The sequence below is a fragment of the Zingiber officinale genome, unplaced genomic scaffold (assembly GCF_018446385.1).
Source record: "Zingiber officinale cultivar Zhangliang unplaced genomic scaffold, Zo_v1.1 ctg70, whole genome shotgun sequence".
NCBI classification, from domain to species: domain Eukaryota; kingdom Viridiplantae; phylum Streptophyta; class Magnoliopsida; order Zingiberales; family Zingiberaceae; genus Zingiber; species Zingiber officinale.
The window spans coordinates 731,678-751,519 of record NW_024589966.1 but is presented as its reverse complement, the minus strand read 5'-3'; the positions used below and the strand labels follow the sequence as shown (position 1 = coordinate 751,519).

The 19,842-nt window shown below is 45.4% G+C and overlaps 1 pseudogene; it reads right to left on the bottom strand.

Annotated features, from left to right (window-relative positions):
* Positions 1-13,612: 13,612 nt before the first annotated feature.
* LOC122037642 lies at positions 13,613-14,356 on the bottom strand (annotated as a pseudogene).
* Positions 14,357-19,842: the final 5,486 nt, after the last annotated feature.

The following is a 19,842-nucleotide window of genomic DNA, read 5'->3' as shown; positions in this document are numbered from 1 at the left end:
CGGCCCTTGCAAAAAACAAGGAAGTGAGCTCAAGCATACCTTACTCCCGTCGTTACCTCGGACTAAGGATATTAATGTGTGCTTTTTGATACCAGGCAGGGTGGAATTTTGAGGAGGGGAATAAAGTATGAAGGGTAGGGGGAATTTGATCATTTTCTTTATGGAAAGTTTATATGGAGCATTTGAACATCTCAATTATAGTTTGAGGAGGGGTAGGCGGGTTCGTCATTTTCTTTATAGGGTTAGTTTTCGTTATTTAGGAGTGCTGACGGATGGTTGTGATTTGAAATTGAAAAATTAGGAATCGATAAGAGTATATAGGCGTGTTGAGCCTTCTGTATCTCAGAATTTCTTTATGGGAGAAGCTACTTAACCTATATGGGATAAGCGTATAATATGGGAGAAGCTAGCCCAGCCAGCCGCTCGGTGACTGGCAGGGCGGGGGTACCCGACCCTCAACTTTCACCAGCTACAGAGACACAACGGAAAAACACACCAGGACAAGAGCTACAAGACACGAAAAAACAGACAACACGTACCGAATGAATCTCCGTTGGTCTGGTAAACTGCCTTCGAGGGGTAGGCGGGTTCCTTAATCCTATTAGACTCCGTATATAGCTATCCTATTAAGCTATCCTATTAGACTCCGTATATAGCTATCCTATTAAGCTATCCTATTAGACGTATACTATTAGTTTAGTTAAGGTATTAGTTTAGTTAAGGGTTCTGGTGAAGTTTAGGGTTCGTAATTAGGGAGTGCTTTAGTAATTCTGAGGCTAAGATTAAGAGAGCCTTCTGTATCGAATAATTTTGGAATAGAAACAAAAGACAAAAGAAAGGGCGAAGAGAGCTATTCACTCGCACCGCAGCAACAGTCGTTCATTCAGGAGGCTCTACACCTCCGGAACTCGCATCAAAATGAAACCTTGGCATTCAAAAAAAACACTAATCTCTTTCGAATTTCATTCAAAAAAACACGTAGAAAGATCAGCAGATTACAGTATTGCGTGAATGGCTTTGGGCGAACAAATTGCTGCTGATGTTTTTTTTAGGATCCGGCACTCTTAGGTCGATCCCTCGTTATCACTCGGCCCTCTCCCGCAAATTCTTTGGGGGTCTCGCGCGTCATTATCATTCGCGGATTCATTACTTTAAATTAAAGCGATCCCTCAACTATTCTCTTTATAAGTGCATCTCGTCCCAAAATACTACTGATGGGTTTTTAGGCGTCACACGTCGCTATAATGGTCGCTCGTCCCACAGCAACAGTCGTAAATGGCTTTAGGCCATTTACTCTTACCTTTACAATATTAGTCGAGCATATCTAAGTCTACAATCGACCAACTAAATGACGGCGCTGCCTCAACTATTCTTGTAGTCGCCCCACAGCAACCTCTCTCCATCAGCAGTATTTTATGGCTCAACGGCCATTTACTCTTACCCTTATGGTCGAGCATATCTAAGTCTACAATCCCCCTTCCCTGTCGTTTCTTCTCAGCTCTTCGCCCCTCTCCTTATCAGTCGAGCATATCTGTCGATACCCTTCCCTTCGTTCAGCTCTTCGCCCCTCGCCCTTCGGGCGAGCTCAATCGGTTGATTCCCAAAAGTCATGATGGTATTGCGCTGCCTCTATTCCCCTTGTAGTCGGCCCACAGCAACAGTCGTAAATGGCTTTAGGCCATTTACTCTTACCCTTATGGTCGAGCATATCTAAGTCTACAATCGACCTTACGGTCGCTGCCTCTATTCCTGCTATTCTTTCCGTCGCCCCTCTCCTTATCAGTCGAGTTCTATCCTTACGTCTACAATCGACCAAAAGTAATGATGGTATTGCGCTGGCTCTATTCCCCTTTTGTCGCCCCTCTCGCATACGCTCGAGCTCTATCTGTCTCCTACTATCCCCCTCGCCCTTCGGGCGAGCTCAATCGGTTGATTCCCTATCGGTCGCTGGCTCAAATACTGCTATTCTTGTAGTCGCCCCTCTCGCATACGCTCGAGCTCTATCAGGGATACCCTCTCCCTTATGGTCGAGCATATCTAAGTCTACAATCGACCTTACGGTCGCTGCCTCCTTTTAGTCGGCCCTTCCCTTCGTTCAGCTCTTCGCCCCTCTCCTTATCAGTCGAGCCTATCCTTTCGGATACCCTTCCTTTAGTCCACGTCGCTTCGCCTATGTATAAATTTATGGGCCTTCTGTTCCATCCTTATCCAAGAGTGAATGGCTATCTATATGCACGGCTGCTGTTTGAGTTCTTAGAGTCCCGTCCGTTGCAGCAGTTGTTGTCCGTCTGTTCGTTCTTGGGTGTTCATGGAAAGAGGTACTCTTCTTTATATTCTTTCTATTCACTATTCACCGTAATTCACCGTATAGTAATCATGCATCTTCACGTCGCAATGAATGTTCGTCCCGTGTTGTGTGTTTTCGTGTCTTGTAGCTCGTGTTTTGGCTGTTTGTGTTGATGTTCATTCCTATCCAATCCCTTCATTCCTATCCAATCCCTTTATTCCTATCCTATCAATTCCCTAGCTTTTCCAGTCCTATCGTACTATCTCTTCCCTCGCTATCCCTATCTCTTCCCTCGCTATCCTATCCCTAGCTATGGACTTCCGTTGTATCTCTGTAGCTGGTGAAAGGTATTTGAGGGGAGGGGATAAATAAATCACCCATTCACTATTCTGAACTCTACGAAAGATCTCAAAATATGATGATGTTTATGGGGGGGCCCGTGGGCATCACTCTTTCTCGATTGAAGGCTTTAGCATTCAAAACAGAACTAATACTACTCAAGAAAAGGCCAGCCCTAACCCCAACCCTAATCCCAGCCTTTATAGTCGAGCGTATGCGTCAGGGTATTTCCGAAAGATCCTAAATTCTCTTAATTAGTCATAGTCGGCCCTCAGGTATTTCGGCCCTTTAGGTCGAGCCATCCTTATTTATATTCTTAGTGGGCCCTAAAAGATTTGACTCGACTTTATAAAAGTTTCATATAAGTATTTCGAGCTATCTAATTTCTTTATATTATATAAGTCAATCTCCCTCACTTTCTTTCGAGACTACCCCTTTGAACTAAGTTCAGTTCTCACTCGGCCCAAAGATTTGACTCGACTTTATAAAAGTTTCATATAAGTACGAGCGTCCCCATACCTCTCCCTCACTCAAATGACGATGCCTCCACGAAAATCAGTGCGTCTCGTCCGAAAATACTGCTGATGGGTATTGTCACACGTCGCTATAATGGTCGCTCGTCCCACAGCAACACCCAAAAAACCATCATATGTATTTGTAGGCTCAACGGCCATTTACTCTTACCTTTACAGTCGAGCATATCCTTTCGTCTACAATCGACCAAAAGTAATGATGGTATTGCGCTGGCTCAACTACTGCTATTAACTACTGCTATTAACTACTGCTATTCTTTCCGTCGCCCCTCTCCTTATCAATATTAGTCGAGCCTATCCTTTCGTCTACAATCGACCTTACGGTCGCTGCCTCCTTGTAGTCGGCCCTTCCTTTAGTCACACTTAAAAAGCAACTGATCCGCATTCTATCTTCGTTCTCAACTATGAACTAAGTAGAAAGAGTATGACTCTGCTGGTCCAATTCCTACCGTCCTTTGACTAGATGCGAGTGATCCTTGTGTATAGCAAGAACTGAACTATAGCGTGGGTGGAATAGCACAGAGGCGAGGTCGGAAAGAGGGGCGGAGCGCTCGAGCGAATGAATGAGCGAGAGAGGCGAGTGATAATGTACGAGTTCATGGAAGGGACGGTAGAGTGAATGGCCACCATCAGCAGTATTTTCTCGTCAATTCCATGTTAGACTCTTGCAGCGAGTGAGAATATAATGACGCGGCGGGTTTGGATGGTCAAGATAGGGCTAGATTCATAGACTTCGCTCGGTGCCTTTAGGAAGAATGATTCATAGACTTCGCTCGGTGCCTTTAGGAAGAATGAAGAATGCTCACTTGCCAGTCGCGCAACTAGGCTTCGTCTACCGCTTCACTAGGATTGCTTCGATGGAAAGAGAGATGCTTTGCTTCCTTTATGATTTTTCTTGTCTTCGTCCCGTCAATAAAGATTCAAAAGCCTCCGGGGCAAAGACCAAAGAAGGCGTTAGCACCTTTTTTTTTGCGGAGCACCAGAGTCAAAGTTCTGCACTTAGTTCTGGACGGGATCTCACTGCAACTACTTTATCGGGAGTAATGAATGTAGTATTGTAGTATATGGTTATGGTGCCTGGGGTTCCGGAGATCAAACCTGAAAGACGAAGGAACGAGCGAAGCGACGTAGAGACTGACGTTGGAGAGGTAGCGTACTATACTGATGTATATAAGTAGCGTACTATACTGATGTATATAATAAGATAATAAGAAATAAGAGCAGGTTAAAGGCTTCGCTTCCTCAGCACCAAGTCGTGAATGGCATAGCCATGAACTCCTTCTGTGAGTCAAGAGTCTTCTGTCCGGTCTCATCGGGTCTAAGTTGAAGATTATATGTGTTGCCATGAAGATTATATGTGTTGCCATGAACGAGAGCATAGAGTAATAGAATAAACTGAGAGTATGCCCGTGACTTCCGAGTACTTCTTTATAATAAGATGTAGAAAACCAGAGGAAAGGAGAATCAATGCCTAGTTTGCTCAGCAGTTCGGCACATACTGAAAAGGAAAGATTCGGACCAACGAGTCAGGACTGAGGCTACTTAGGAGAGGCTCTACCGTCAAACTACCAGTTCGAGATTTTGGGCTTCTTATCTAATTAATATAATATTCTAATATCAGGCCCCTACATTCACTGCCCCCCTTTAGGGGGAAATCAAACCCTCACTCAAATGAGAAAATGAAGCAATGCACCTACATTCACTGCCACCCTTTAGGGGCCTGATATTATCTAATTATATTAATTAGCTCATTCATTAAAAGCTTCTGAATGCTGGGTGAGAGAATGATTGCCTGAGTTCGGACTGGTCAATCGAGGGCTCAATTGATACAAGATGCTCTTAGACGGGTCAGAGATTGATTTGGAAAGAAGTTGAGTTGAAAGGGTGCGGCTTGGGATTTGGTCTCTTTCCCTCTTGCCCCTCCCGCCGTTGGGTTCTTTGGCCCTTCTTTCTCACTTATTCTAGGCTGGTTCTGCAGTGGGCTACTCCATCAGATATTGAGATGGTTTCGAGCGTTCCCCCCCTTGGGACTGTCTCAACTCAAATCTAGCAATAATAAGTGCCTCTCATTCACTCTCCAGAACAAGGAATACAATTGAACGGGAACGGGCAGCGGCAGTTAGGGCAGAGAGAGTTGGAAAGTTCAGCACGTCCTTAAGCTTTGCCCCTTAGCAAAATAAATATTTGCAATGTTCAATCCTCTTTTTCAAGCGGAACAACAAGAAATCCTTTAATCTCATTTATATATTCAATATATAATAGAGAGAATTGAGTCAAAGTTGGAGTGTGATTCTTGCGTTAGCTTTTTCTTTCAATGGTTTCGAGTTCAATAAGAAAAACGAGGTTTCGAGCAGGTAAAGTTCATTCATATGACCCTGTACAGAGTCCTTTCTTAAAAAAGCTTTCGAGCAGTGAAAGAAAAGAATATGATCTTCCCCTGGCCTTAAGGCAAGAGTCCGAAAACGAAATAGGAAAACGAAATCCGAAAACGAAAAGGTTTTGCAGGTAAATAGAAATTCTGAGTTCTTTCCTTCAATGCCCCCTAATTCCACGTCACTCTCGTTCGTCCCTCGGTCATATATCAGGTATGGAGCCTCGGTCAGTCGATGTTGCGTGTCCTGCTCTCCCTGACTAGGGGTTAAGCGTCCTGCAGGCTGATCTGCACAGTGTTAGGTCTTCACTGTCAGAGCCCTATGCCGTCCTCAGCCGGAAATGAAATAATTGGGAAGGATTATCATATAACGTGAGACGATAGTCGATTGGCGAAGAGCTGAACAAAAGTTTAATCCTTTGAACTTTTAAGTTGGGAAGGGGCCTCTCTATTATACAAATACAATGGAGTAAGACAGAATTTCCTTAATAAGTCATATAGAGGAATTTCTTTCAAGGTATTTGATGATAGATTGTATATAAGGAGCCCTTATCTGGCGATAGAGCTCTTGTTTGCATGTGACTCGGGCTATTGGAATAATAACATACGTCCGCTATTATCAATGAAGGCAAGATAATGTATTTTCTGAGCTATCTTCTTCTCGTTTTCATCGAGAGTCTTCTGAGTCTTCTGAATCTCTTCTTTATATAGGTTTCATCTTCGCTAAATTGACTTGATCAAGAGAATCAATCAATATGTATTCTACTCGATCGCGGAATGTGTTCCATCTTTTACGTCTTTGAGCGCGTAAGGACGACGAGAATCAGGTTGTTGAGAGTAACGTATCAAAGCCTCATCATCGTCAGTCTCGGGATTCAGGCTCTAGTCAATCACCACTCGTCTGGCTCGTTCATCTTCTTCATCTGAATCCAGTGCTAGTGCTTCTCACTCTTCAGTTAGTATGTATGACCGTTGAGTTAAGGATGACTTCGGCTCCCTTAAGTAATTGATATGTGTCATTAATGATCCTTTCGTCTAGTTTTTCCATTATTCATATCATTTAGAAGATGGGGAATGATGAAAATGATTTAAACACTGCATCAAGTACCATTTTCACACTTGCCACGTCGGGTCTTTTAAGTGAAATGCAACAATCCGTATAATGAGTACCTGCTCTACAATCTCAGTGGTTAATGATGCACGTAAGTATGAGCTATGCAGCTCTTTCATGTGGATCATTATTCTCTGTGGCTCTCATTACTTATCGAGAGAGATCAATCTCTAAAGTCAATAATATCTTAATTATAAGACTATTGGAATGAGAAAAGAATTTGAAACTCTTGAATTTCGAAATCTCTCGTCAACGTTTGGATTATTTGACGTGTCATTAGTAGAGGGTTTCCCATTTTAACCATAGGAATTCTTTGTAGAGCAGTATGGGCAAATGAAGCATGGGGATCGTATTGGAGTTGGGACCCCGTTGGGCTGGATCATATTCGCAATTGATTTACATACATGAACTAGAACAAATCAAAGTGTGCAGGGTGCCTTCTATGGGATTCTTTATCATTTGGATATGCAATTGGGGAATCAATCTATTAGGGGTAGCGCTCTCTATAGAGCTCTCAAGTCAGTCTCGCTCCTTCATAACCCTTGAGTACTGAATGAAGAGCTGCAGCAGCCGGGAAAGGGAAGAGTACGAGTACGGCAGGACCCCGACCTAAAGGTATAGGACCTTTGGGATGAATTCGGCTTGGCACAATGCCATTCACATATGAGACTCAAGCTCTTTTTCCCGTACGTATACCTCTACCGGAAAGAAGAATGAATCCCTGCTCAGTGGGGTTCGAGGCGGAGCACCGTTGATCCGGCAGCAGTTCATCCTCTACCAGTAGAGTCCGAGTAGGTTGCAAAGAGTACGCTCTTACCGTAGCGAGTGTGAGATGTTCCGCTTTAGGCTGGCGCTCTTCCTTAGCTAGTTTCAGATGTTCTCTTCCTTAGCTCTACAGGCATCTCATAGGTGTGGTGATTCGGTACGGACACGCCCGCTTATTGGCTCTACCGGAAGCGGAAGCGAGATTAAGGAGAAAAGGTGAGGGCCGAGGTCACGACGGCATTATTCAGCTGGAACCCCGCTTTGAAAGTGGAATCTCTTCCTAGTGAGTTTAATCTTTTCCTGAGCTCTCCTTCTGAGGAAAACTCCCCATCGTACGGAGAAAGGTGAAGAGAGAGCAAGGAAACGCGCCAAAGATAGAAGATTCGGCTGCTGCTGCTCTGGGCAGACCCGAGTCTTCTTCCTATCCCTAAAGTGAGCCGGGCTGACTATCTCTTCACTCTTTCCACGTCGCTATCGCTCGTCTATTATTTCGCTATCGCTCGTCCCTTGACCTTTGCAACGGGTCTCTGTGGTTGGAAGGACTGAGCATAATCATTCACGATGAAAGGTGCGTGCCCGGAGCAAAAAGCACGGAATGCGCGTCCTGTACGATTTAATGATTAATGACGTGAAAAAAAGCACATCATGTGTCGAATGTGCGATAGGGGATCCAAAGCACAGGTACGAGCGAGAGCGACGTGAGCACCAATAAGAAGTGATTAGTGCATCGCGAGGGGACCAGACCTAGGCAATGAAAGTGGAAAGCGAGGGAAAGGAAGAGGCTCGAGTCTATCCAAAGAGCAGTACTCGACTCCCGCGAGACGGAGAAGAGTGAAAGAAGTACTCGAAAGCACGGTATAGCTCCTTCCACCCTTTTGCCGTAGATCTGGCAGGACATCGAGGGCATAACTTGAATCTCGGTCCAAAAGAGGGCGATTGATCGAGAAAGATTGATTGTACGGCAGCAAATACGAGATTGGAATTTGAGCTCGTACCTCTTCTCTTATCAGTCCTCTCAGTCGAACCTATGCGAGCAGAAAACAACAATCAAAAGAAAGAACATCAAAACTACACAATCAAGAACACATATTTACATAAATGCACTTATTCTGAGAGCGCACTAAAGAAAGACTCAAGACGCACTTATTAATAAGACAAGACGTAAGATGCGAGTGAGTGAACGAAAACGGAGGAAAGGACGCGGGTTCATGTAAGAAGTGCTGCTCTTTCATAACCTTGATAGTAGAGGCGTAGGGCATATAGAATACTCAATCTGGGCGGAAGTACGTGGAAAGAATGATCTTTGTTCAGAGAAGGGCACGGAATCGGAAGAGACTCGGGGTCGGGACGGAATCGAGCTACGGACTCGGGACTCACGGAAGGAGGCTCTGGATAGGGTCTCTGTTCCTATAGCGTACTGAAGGGAATGAACTATAACCCGATGAAAGCGGATAAACGAGAAGCAAGAAGAGCAGCAGCTGCTTCCGCTCCCCTCTTTGCATTCACTTAAACAATGAACTCTGGGAACCCTCTCTGAACCTGATGTGAGTGGTGCCTAATCGAACTCTTCCCTCCTCCCCCTCTAGGGGTGACCTGCTACTCTCACTGTCTTGTGCCGATCCCGAGAGGTTTCTATAAGCTTTTCCCTAGACTGAGCTACAGGAGTTCTTTCGTTCTTCTCCGCTTAAGTAGCAACTTCTTTAATAGGTCTTTGAGTCCGGGACTGATCTCATTTAGTTGCTGGTCCGACTGATAGGGACGAGCGATAGCGACGTTGAGACGGCTGAGAAAGAATTCTCTATGCCTTGCCTTCCGACGTGGTTTTAGGCATCTAATCACTTCAATCACTCTTCAAAGAACTTGAAAGCATATTCGAGAAAAGGAAAAGATCATCGATTCCTCTTCGGCTGCTGCTTGCTTTCATGGTGGAGCAGCTCTTCTGAACCAGTTATCGGAGCTCCCCCTTGAAACCATTCATTCTTCGTCCCTCTCCCTAGCGCAGTAGTCCGGTTCTTTGATCTTTCCCGGCTGCTCGGAGCTCACCTTCCCTAATTCCGACCGTACAGGATCTAGGTTCAAGGGAATTCCTGGGACAGAGAGTGAAAGCAAAAGGGGCGTCTTGTCCCTTCCTCTTGCTCACCGTCACCATCTTGAAATAGAGTGTTTTATACGGTAGCACCATGAATAGCGCATAGCAGAGCAGCGCCTAAGAACTCCGGCAACTCCCATCATATGAAATGGGTTTCACGTCCGAAACCAAGAGGATGAATCGAAATCTAGCAAGTGCAAAGAACCAACCAGATTGACCAAGAATACAGAAAGAAAAAGCATTCTAAGGCGGCAGAGATCGAGCAAGTTCGAATTGACGTAACATGAAACCTATTAGTCCGAAAGCACCATTAAGAGCAAGAAAAGTCCACAGACCACGACACCAACGAGTCAAATCTCCTTGTGCTTCAGGACCGAATGCGCCGCAGTAGGGGAAAGCAGTTAATAAATAGCAACCTTCCACAACTTGCCAATCCATATGAGTATACCATTAAGTTAGAAAAGTAGTACCCTCCAGGCAAAATAAGCACAAGGAAAGAGCGCCGGACCAACCGGGTCTCCGCGTAACCAATCATCCGATCAATTGATTCTTTGGTAAATTGACCAAGGTACGAGCGACAGCGACGTGATTGCGATCCTCCAATTTCTCTACTTCAACCATTTCCGAACACATTTCCAAGGCATAGGCAAGTGGGGACAGATTCGAGTTCCATGCCCGGGTAGACGTTCGCGTAGCACCTTTCATTACAGTTCCTTTATGAGTCTAATCTCTTTCAGTTGCTAGACGGCTTTTCGCTCCCTTTCCTCTTCCCACTCAGCTTGATTCTTTAAGGAAGTGTTCGTGCCCTCTTTCTTCTCCGAGACGTCAGCTTGATTCTTGAAGATGACCCTTCCTCTCCATAGAGCAAGAATCATAAGTCAGATTCCAACGTCTGGCATATTCTCCAACAACTAATTAACTCAAAGAATGAACAGCCCTTTTCAGTGAATTACAGGAGTATAAATGGCCCATCAGCAGTATTTTGTCTCCAATTGCCCCGTAGATCTTTCGTAGTTTTTCATAGCCATGAACTATAAGATTCAAAAAAGAAACGTATACTGATCTAGAAATATTGACGGCCCTACCCAACGCAGTCGAGTAGGTCGTATATCTCCCTAAATTACGGTATTGCGATCCCTTCGGCCCTCAGCAGATTACAGTATTGCGTGAATGGACCCCCGAACTCCCTTCCGCCGCTCATATACAAATAGCTTATTGTGATTCATATTCCATTAATTAGCTGGAAGCAGGTGCCTTATATAAGTATTCTCGCGTTCATTACAGTTGAAAGAGATGGTGCAATGACGATCTCTGCGTACGGATTGGATTGGAGAAGGGCCGGGTGGGCGGAAGGTACGAGCGATAGCGACGTGGCTTTTCTTATTCTCGAAAGGCACTGAAAAGAGGAAGGAAGTCACTCTAAAAGAGCACGGATTGTGCAATAAAGCAAAAGCAGGTACTTAAGTTAAGAGTGTCTGGGCGTGGTGTAGCTCCAGTTCGTTACGAGTAGCATGTGTGAAGCATATGCTCTCTCTACTTGAATGAGTCCGGAGAGGATAGACTTGAAGAGCGTAAGAAGCGACCGCAGCTGCTCTCTGAACCGCTTCTCTCTATAGCCTTCGTTATAATAAGAGAGTTCTCAATCGGTACTTGAAATAGTAGTCTCTTTCTTTCCGTAGCATGTTCACCGAGGACTTACCCATCATCAGCAGTATTTTGCGAGAAATAACGAGTGTTGTAGCTCACCGGGAAAGAAGGAAGGAAGGAGCGTAAGGTTCTTAAAGGGGATAAGAAGGAAGGAGCGTAAGGAAGGGTACCCACTGGATAGGTGAGACGATAGTCGAATTGGCGAAGAGCTGAACAAAAGTTTAATCCTTTGAACTTTTGGGACTCGGGATAAGAAGGCGATTACAGTATTGCGTGAATGGTGCCATGCTTTTCCCGACACTTCTTTGCGATGTACCGTTGCTGTCCAGGGCAGTTCTAGCTTCTCAAAGAAAAGTTCCTATCCTGAACCGGCTAATTATATGTCTTTCTTGTCCGCTCCAATTCATTATGAACAAAAGCAGCAGTGAATTCAAAGAAGTCATTAGTCCGCTCCAAAGAAACCTGTTAAGTCGGAATTACATATAAGAAGAGTGCCGATAAAGTGAAACCATGAACGAAAAGGCCGAAGCACGCCCAATGAGGAATCTCGGCTACCCGTGCATCCATCCCGAACAGTTACATGACAGAGTTTTGGAGGTTTTCGAGAACCTCTCAACGGCCCGAAAAGAGAAGAGTGGCTTTAGCGGTCTCATTCTTATCAGCCTCGCGCAAGGTTCATTCCATAGCAAGGGATTCAGTTCTGCCTAGTCTTCTGGTCGTTACTACGGTGAACAGGTTCTTTATTATAAATTATAGATAATATGAATAATAACGACAGAGCAACTAATAAAGAATCCAAGTCAGCCAATCCCCCTGTCGCCGCCATGATTCATCTTTCTCCTTCGCGTGCGGATTCGTGCTATTGGTTTTGTGGCGGAGGTACGAGCGACAGCGACGTGGCCACGTCACTACTTTAATTGGAAGGAGGAGTAGCACTATATCGCACTCTCTCTTCTCGCTCTCGCCCCTCTCACTTTCCTTTATCGCCTATTCCGTGCTTTTAGTGAGTGTTTTTTCGCGGTAGAAGTCAAAATCTGTCGTACCGGCAGTGGCTTTTCGAGAGGCCCCCGGAGTCGGGAATCTCTCTTTCAGTCTCTCGCTATAGTCGATCAGCAAGTTGTGCTTTTATCCCTTCATACTTCACTATACATACTCTCTCACTACACTCGAATATCTGAATGTCGGATAGTCGGCGTCGCTATCGCTCTCCACTGAAGGCAGGCTGGGTTTTGCTTGTCCGAAAGGATCTCAGGAAGAGGGAGCAAATAGAAGACCTTTCCGTAGTCTCGTGTAGTGGATCGTAAATGCATTCAAATGATGGACTCATCAGTCTGCGTAATGGAATAGGTAAGAAAGGAAGCCGCCTACTGCTACCAAGTGACCACCTCCCCTGCTCTTGCACGAGGAGCTCTGATGCCAGGTGCTAAAGCATGGTTCGATCCCATTGAGCAGGTTGTCATTGTGTATAGCGGTCTCATCTATCTTGTGGACGCCCTAAAGCACTCATGGTCTCATATTGAATATAGAAAGCCGTTCTCCAAATATAGATGGAAAGATGTGATATGATTGCATAGCGGTGTCTAAGCGAAAGAGGGGGAAAAGATCATCTGATAAGTCGAGTCACAGAGCACCCTAGAGTGAGACTCATGGCTTCAAAGTCAAAACATATTCCGTTCGAGTGGCTCGTCAGACTCATTTCTTATTCTCGAAACGCACTTAAACATGGCATCCATATTGATTGCTTGATTCGGATCGTCTGAATCTTGATATGGGGTCAAGGCAGAGAATTCTTTGGCATACCTCGACCTCACTTCAGTATGAGATTACAGGTATTGTATTCTATGGATGACACAGAGATCCGAAGTGAGATGGAAAAAGGACGAGTTCCGTATACTAAGTCCAATCAATTGGAGTCTGACTTCTAACCATTAAGCCCGGACTGGAAGGCATACATTCAAAACTAAGTGTGCAATGATCAAATGAGATAGATTCTTTCCAGCCCCACCGAAAGAAGTAGGAGGTGCGAGGTACTCTGTCGATGTTAAGTTCGTTCTGTCTCCAATAAAGGAATACTATTTGATTTTTTGATTTGCATATGTACTCTGTGGGTACTCTTTTGTATTTGTTTTATGGTGCTTTCCAGTTCCTTATTGTTGAGTGGATCCAATCGCAGCAGTCGCTTTAGCTACTTACTTTAATTTAAGTTAAGGATTGATCATAGTTGGAATGAAAAGCTAGTGGCTCCTTATGAATAGCCATGACTCACATTATGAATAGAGCCCATTCACTCTTACCATTCACGACTATATGATATACAACGGACTGATCTTAGAATAGGAGATCTGCAGGGTGCCAAAGCCAATCCCAGGGAAGGCTTCATAGGGTCGTAAAGGAAAAGGAAGGAGGACTGAACTTATGGAGACGGATGGAACTGATCTGGAATAGTTGGAATTCACTCTTTATCCTCTTCTCATGAAGAACAGGAGTTGGGAATCTGAATACTTGCTAGTACACTGAAATGCATACCATTATCTATCAATAAGAGCATGCATTGCGCGATGGATGTGAAGAAGTAAGTAGGCCATTGTCACGGCCGAGCCAAGCTAGTATTTGCAGTGAATCCACCAGTGAAGTAGTCATGCGATAGGAACTCCTAATTCTCTGGCAAGGCCCTTTGAATCAGCACATGTACTAGAATCAAATAAGTAGCATTCAAGTCATGCCCTTTCGGCCTGCGCTTGCTTCAGAACAAAATATTTGAGGGTCTCTCCAACGCGGTTGTGAGTTTAATCATCTTTGGTCAAATCAAGCCCACCACGTAGACACTCATAAACTGCTCTAAGGTAAATGCTTTGTCTTTTGCAGATAATGCCTTTGGGGACGACCATACTTGTTCAACTTCTCTCTTTCAACTGCCGTGAGGCGGGCCTTGGAAAGGAATAGGAAGTGGGAATTCGCAGATCCGAGCTCGTCAGGCTTTGAAACCAAAGACATGACCCACAATGGAAGTCAAGATCTTCGTAAGAGAACTCGAAAAGGTCTAAAGGAAAAGCAAGATCTTGATTATCCTCCCGCTGGTAGCATCTCCCTTTGTCACGATCAAGACGTCCATCAGTCCACACAGTTGTCCATGTACCAGTAGATTCTTCGGCAGCTACCGCTGCCCCGGTGGAACGTAAGGTTGAGGAGTGACTCGGAGCCACTTCGTAGTCATAAGTCAATTTCGAATCTTGAACACTTAAATCCAATACTTGCTTTATTAGCGCATCGTGCTTTTTTCCCCTCATTAGACCTCACAACGACAAGGTCTACTCGATATGGATTATGCGTGAATTCGACCTTTGACATCTCGACATATTGAACTTTCATTATATATATTCAATCAATCCTACCCCTTCTAGTCCAGCGGTTTCCACACGAAACCTAGGGCGTCTCGCTCCTGGCCCAGTACTAGATATACTTTGGCAGCCTAATCTTTATAACGCTTTGGGTCGATGTCAATTAATGTGACTTGTGCTTGTGAGGAAAGAATCGAGTTAGAGCGAGTGCTACGGATGGATTGACGAGAGGAATGGAATGATACGGGAGCTCCTCTAAGCATTCCAGTCGGCGGAGCTAGACTCGGACGAATTATCAACGGGGAAGCGGTCCTCTAAATAGTAGCACAACATCTCCTATTCATAGACCTGTACCAGAGTTGGATACTCAATTATCAGGTAAGGGGCCAAAGCAGCAGCCCTACAAAAAGGAGTTCAACCTTCACTCAGTCGGCATTTTGAGTACCAGTTACCGGTAATGGAGTGGTGAGCTTTCATATGAGATGCTCACTTCAGCTGCATTTAGCTGCAAAATCTCTTTAGCTGCACTTTCACTACATTTCTTTCTCGACCGTACTTTCACTACATTTATTGAGGGTAAAAGCACAGAATGCGCGATAGAGCGATCGACTCTACTTTCAGTACATTTCTTTGTTGTGAACGACTATGCACGACAGCAGCTACAGCGGGCGAGAGCAGTTGAGCGTAGATAGCGAGGTTCGTTTTGAGTACATTGCGCAGCTGCAGTCTCACACTTCCGCAACCGCAGCAGTCGTGAATGGCATTGCGCCACCGTCCTTCATGGACGTCGGAAAGTAGTGAATGGGACGCGCCCCTCTCGCATTCGCTAACTATTGAGCGCTCCGCCTCTCAGCAACTTCACTATAGGAAAGGAAGGTCAGAGGTCATGGAAAGAGTGAATGGCCCAAAGCCATTCACGACTACGGTATGCAATGCCATGAAGATATTCGACTGCAGCTCTGTGGCCCCAAAGGCCATTTACGACAAAATACTGCTGATGGGCCAACAGATACAGAAGATTTGTGAATGGAAGGGCCGAGTGAGAACGACGGGGGCCCCGTCTGATAGTCTACAATTGCCCCGTAGAGTGAATGGCCCAAAGCCATTCACGCAATACTCTAATCTGCTCTAGCGAATAGTGGTGAATCGTGTATGGTATTTCCCAAAGCCATTCAAAACGTAGAAAGTGAAAGGATCTACTAACAACACTCTCTCTCTCCCAAGCAGATTACAGTAATATAGTTCATGGATTCAAAACTACTCGACAAAATACTGCTGATGGAAAGGGCCTTATCAGTCGAGCCTATCAGAAATATATATCTCCATCTCCCTAACTAGAAAACGATCCCTCAACTATTGCTACTAACTATTGCTACTAACTATGCTACTAACTATGCTACTAACTATGCTACTCTTTCCGTCGGCCCTAATGGTCGAGCCCTCCTCGGCCGGTCGATCCTATCCTTACGGATGCCGTGGCTTTATTGATGCTCCAGTAGTTCGGTTGACAGATAACTAATGGAAGACTTCGAGTAGTGTATCCATTACTTGCAAAAAGAATATAGTGAGGATAAGCACATGAGCACATTCTCGTCATTATTCGTCTTCGGCTATAGCTGAAACCCCCTCTTGACGAGCCCTTTGACGTTCCTTCCAACAATGCACCTCTCGGACAGAGAAAGCGGAACTGCTTGACGCTGCATATTAGAACTCGCCCGATTCGCATCATTATGCTCGATAAAAGGAATGATAGAAGCTCGGAAAACACTTATAAGATTAATCTCTTCCCATGCGGAACTCTTGACGGAGCTGGAACTTCCTGAATACTCTGATTCGCATTTCGAAGAGGCGCATCTATAGGATCACTTCCATCTTGAGATTGAGAGTTCATTGTTGGGTTTGTACGATATCCGCGATCTCTCCTTATTCTTTCATACGATAATAACCTAATATGCGCTGGCTCCTTTTCGGGTAGGGGGAGGAATGGAACCCGGTTTACTATTCGGATCAAAGTGAGACGGTTGGAGCGCGGCCGGATTCACACTTAGCGGAGTCCTGATCACACGTAGGAGCACGGCTCGAGACCATGCGGGTTGAGGACGGTCTATAGCATCTTCCTCGATCGTCTTTCCAATCGGGGGCTTGTCTTTCATCATTGCCTTTGGCGCTCTTAGCCGTTTACGACCTCCTAAGAAGATAGCACCGATACGATCTCCCACTGGTTCACTAAGTCCAATCCTTCTACTTCTTCTTCAGATTCTTCTCCCGGTTCAGAGACCCGGACAGCACTCGGGTTCACTCTTCTGTGTAAGACCCGAAGTAGCCCTGATCTCTTCTCTGTCAAGGCCTCTTGGAAGCTAGACGAATGATGTTAGAGTAGCGTCCGCTGTCGCTGACCTTTCTAATCTACTTGAGTCCATGTGGACGTGTCACGTACTCTACTTCGTTTACCAGTTGGTGCCAGCCCAGGGCAGTTCTCACTCAGTGAGTCCGGGAACAAGCGTCGAGAGAGATTGGAAATTGGACTGACGTCAATGAAGGGCACTTTGAGGAAATGATCACGTCGCTGTCGCTCGTACCTCATCTGGCAATCACTCATCCACTGCTCTGGCAGGATTCTTGCTCGATCAAAACCGCATCCGTAGATTAAGCAGACCCTCTACAGGGCTTGAGACAAAGAGTCGGCGGCTCACGTCTAATACTCTTCATGGATCCGCTAAACCACACAGGACGTGCTTACCCTATCCCGGGTTAGCAGGGAAACTTCTTGATTGGGGGCTTGCGCTTGAGGGGAATACCCGACCGGATATCAATGACAAGTCTTCCGGCCCGAAAGAAAGAGAGAGTGAGACATTATCTCACAGATGCAAGAGAGTGAAGTAACTAACGTAGAGACCGATACGAAAAGGACGTGTGAGAGCACGAAAGAGAGCTTTTTCGGCACTAAGATGAAAGATCGTTCTCATTCGGCACAACCAGAAGGATAGGAGCCTGAAGGTACTACGCCTTCAACACGGAGACCATGGTTTCTATGTTTTCTTTCGTGTGGGGTTTTGATAGAAGGCTCGCTCCTGAGATCGCTGGTTCTTTAACTTGTTGTTGTATTGCCCTCTTGAATCAGTTGAAGAAAGTGGGACGAGACGCACTTAAAGCCGAAAGGCCCATTAGGATGATGCCAAATAAAGGGATTGAACCGAGTGACAACGACGTCTCGAGCGATAGCTAAGTGTACTTTCACTACATTTCTCAGTACAGTTATCGGGCAATAGCTAAGTGTACTTTCACTACATTTCTTTCTCGACCGAAAGATCTTTCGTAGTTTTGAATAGTTCATGGTGCCATGAACGACTACGGTATGCAAGTCCTAAAAGATAAGAGACTGTTGCTTGAGATGAAGAGTGAATTTCATTAGCCTCTTCATAGTCTGCAGCTGCTGCTCAAGTGAATGGTTTAAGTGATGGGTTTTCCTTCTGTGAATTCCTGAAGTTAATTAGTTTGAGCCAAGAACAGCAGCTTATGTTTGATTTCCGACCGTACGGGATCCAGGTTAGAAGACAGTAGCTCAAATGAAAGCTGAGTGGTTAATTTCAATATGCACGACTGCTGCTCAAGTTTGGTTCAATAAGTGCATTCCTTCTTTTCATTAACAGTAGCACTAAAGCGGAAAGACACTTTGAATTGAATCAGAATCAAGCTTAAGTGGGGCATTCCTTAAGTAAATTAGCACGGCATATGTTCTTCTCCTTGAATGGAAGCTACACCTGGGACCCCGAAGAGTCTCTTATTAATCTAGCCCCGAACCCAACATTGAGTCTTTTATCTGAATAGCATTGCTTCTCTAGTCAAACTCAATAGGGAGCGTTCTGCACTGTTGTTATATCATTCCAAGAAGGTAGGGAATTTATACTAATTCTTTCTGTCCCCGTTCAAAAGCAGCCCTATTACTGTAGAGAGATTAAGTAAGAGGATATGCACCCTCTTTGAATGGTTTATTGTACGCTACAGGGAAAGAAAAAGAAGTAGCTCCGCACCTCTCCTAAAGCCCGCTCCAGCTACGGGAGAGCCAAAGAAAAGAGAGGGCCGAGGCAAGGGGCGAAAGAGCTGAACGAAGGGAAGGGGCGACAAAAGGAGCCAGCGACCGATAGGTCGATTGTAGACGTAAGGATATAGCTCGAGCGTATGCGAGAGGGGCGACAAAAGGAGAATATAGCCAGCGACCGATAGGTCGATTGTAGACGTAAGGATAGAACTCGACTGATAAGGAGAGGGGCGAAGAGCTGAACGAAGGGAAGGGTACCCACTGGATAGGTGAGACGATAGTCGATTGGCGACAAAAGGAGAATAGAGCCAGCGACCGATAGGTCGATTGTAGACGTAAGGATAGAGCTCGAGCGTATGCGAGAGGGTATCTTTAGATATGCTCGACTGATAAGGAGAGGGGCGACACAAGGGGAATAGAGCCAGCGACCGATAGGTCGATTGTAGACGTAAGGATAGAGCTCGACTGATAAGGAGAGGGGCGACAAAAGGAGCCAGCGACCGATAGGTCGATTGTAGACGTAAGGATAGAGCTCGAGCGTATGCGAGAGGGGCGACGGAAAGAATAGCAGTAGTTAATAGCAGTAGTTGAGCCAGCGCAATACCATCATGACTTTTGGTCGATTGTAGACGTAAGGATAGAACTCGACTGATAAGGTAAGAGTAAATGGCCGTTGAGCCATTTACGACTGTTGCTGTGGGGCGAAGAGCTGAACGAAGGGAAGGGGCGACGTGTAGACGAGCCAGCGCAATACCATCATGACTTTTGGGAATCAACCGATTGAGCTCGCCCGAAGGGCGAGGGGCGAAGAGCTGAACGAAGGGAAGGGGGATTGGAGACGTAAGGATCGAGCTCGACTGATAAGGTAAGAGTAAATGGCCTAAAGCCATTTACGACTGTTGCTGTGGGGCGAAGAGCTGAACGAAGGGAAGGGTACCCACTGGATATGGATATGGATAGGTGAGACGATAGTCGATTGGCGACAAAAGGAGAATAGAGCCAGCGCAATACCATCATGACTTTTGGTCGATTGTAGACGTAAGGATAGAGCTCGAGCGTATGCGAGAGGGTATCTTTAGATATGCTCGACTGATAAGGAGAGGGTACCCACTGGAGATGGATATGGATATGGATAGGTGAGACGATAGTCGATTGGCGAAGAGCTGAACGAAGGGAAGGGGTAGATCTTTCGTAGTTTTGAATAGAGAAATGGTATTTCCCCAAACAAATTCCCATTTACGACTAGATATTAAGTTGAGCGACAGCGACGTGGGAGGAATCCGCGAGTGCGCATACGAAAAGAAGTGATGACTGCGGTCTCTT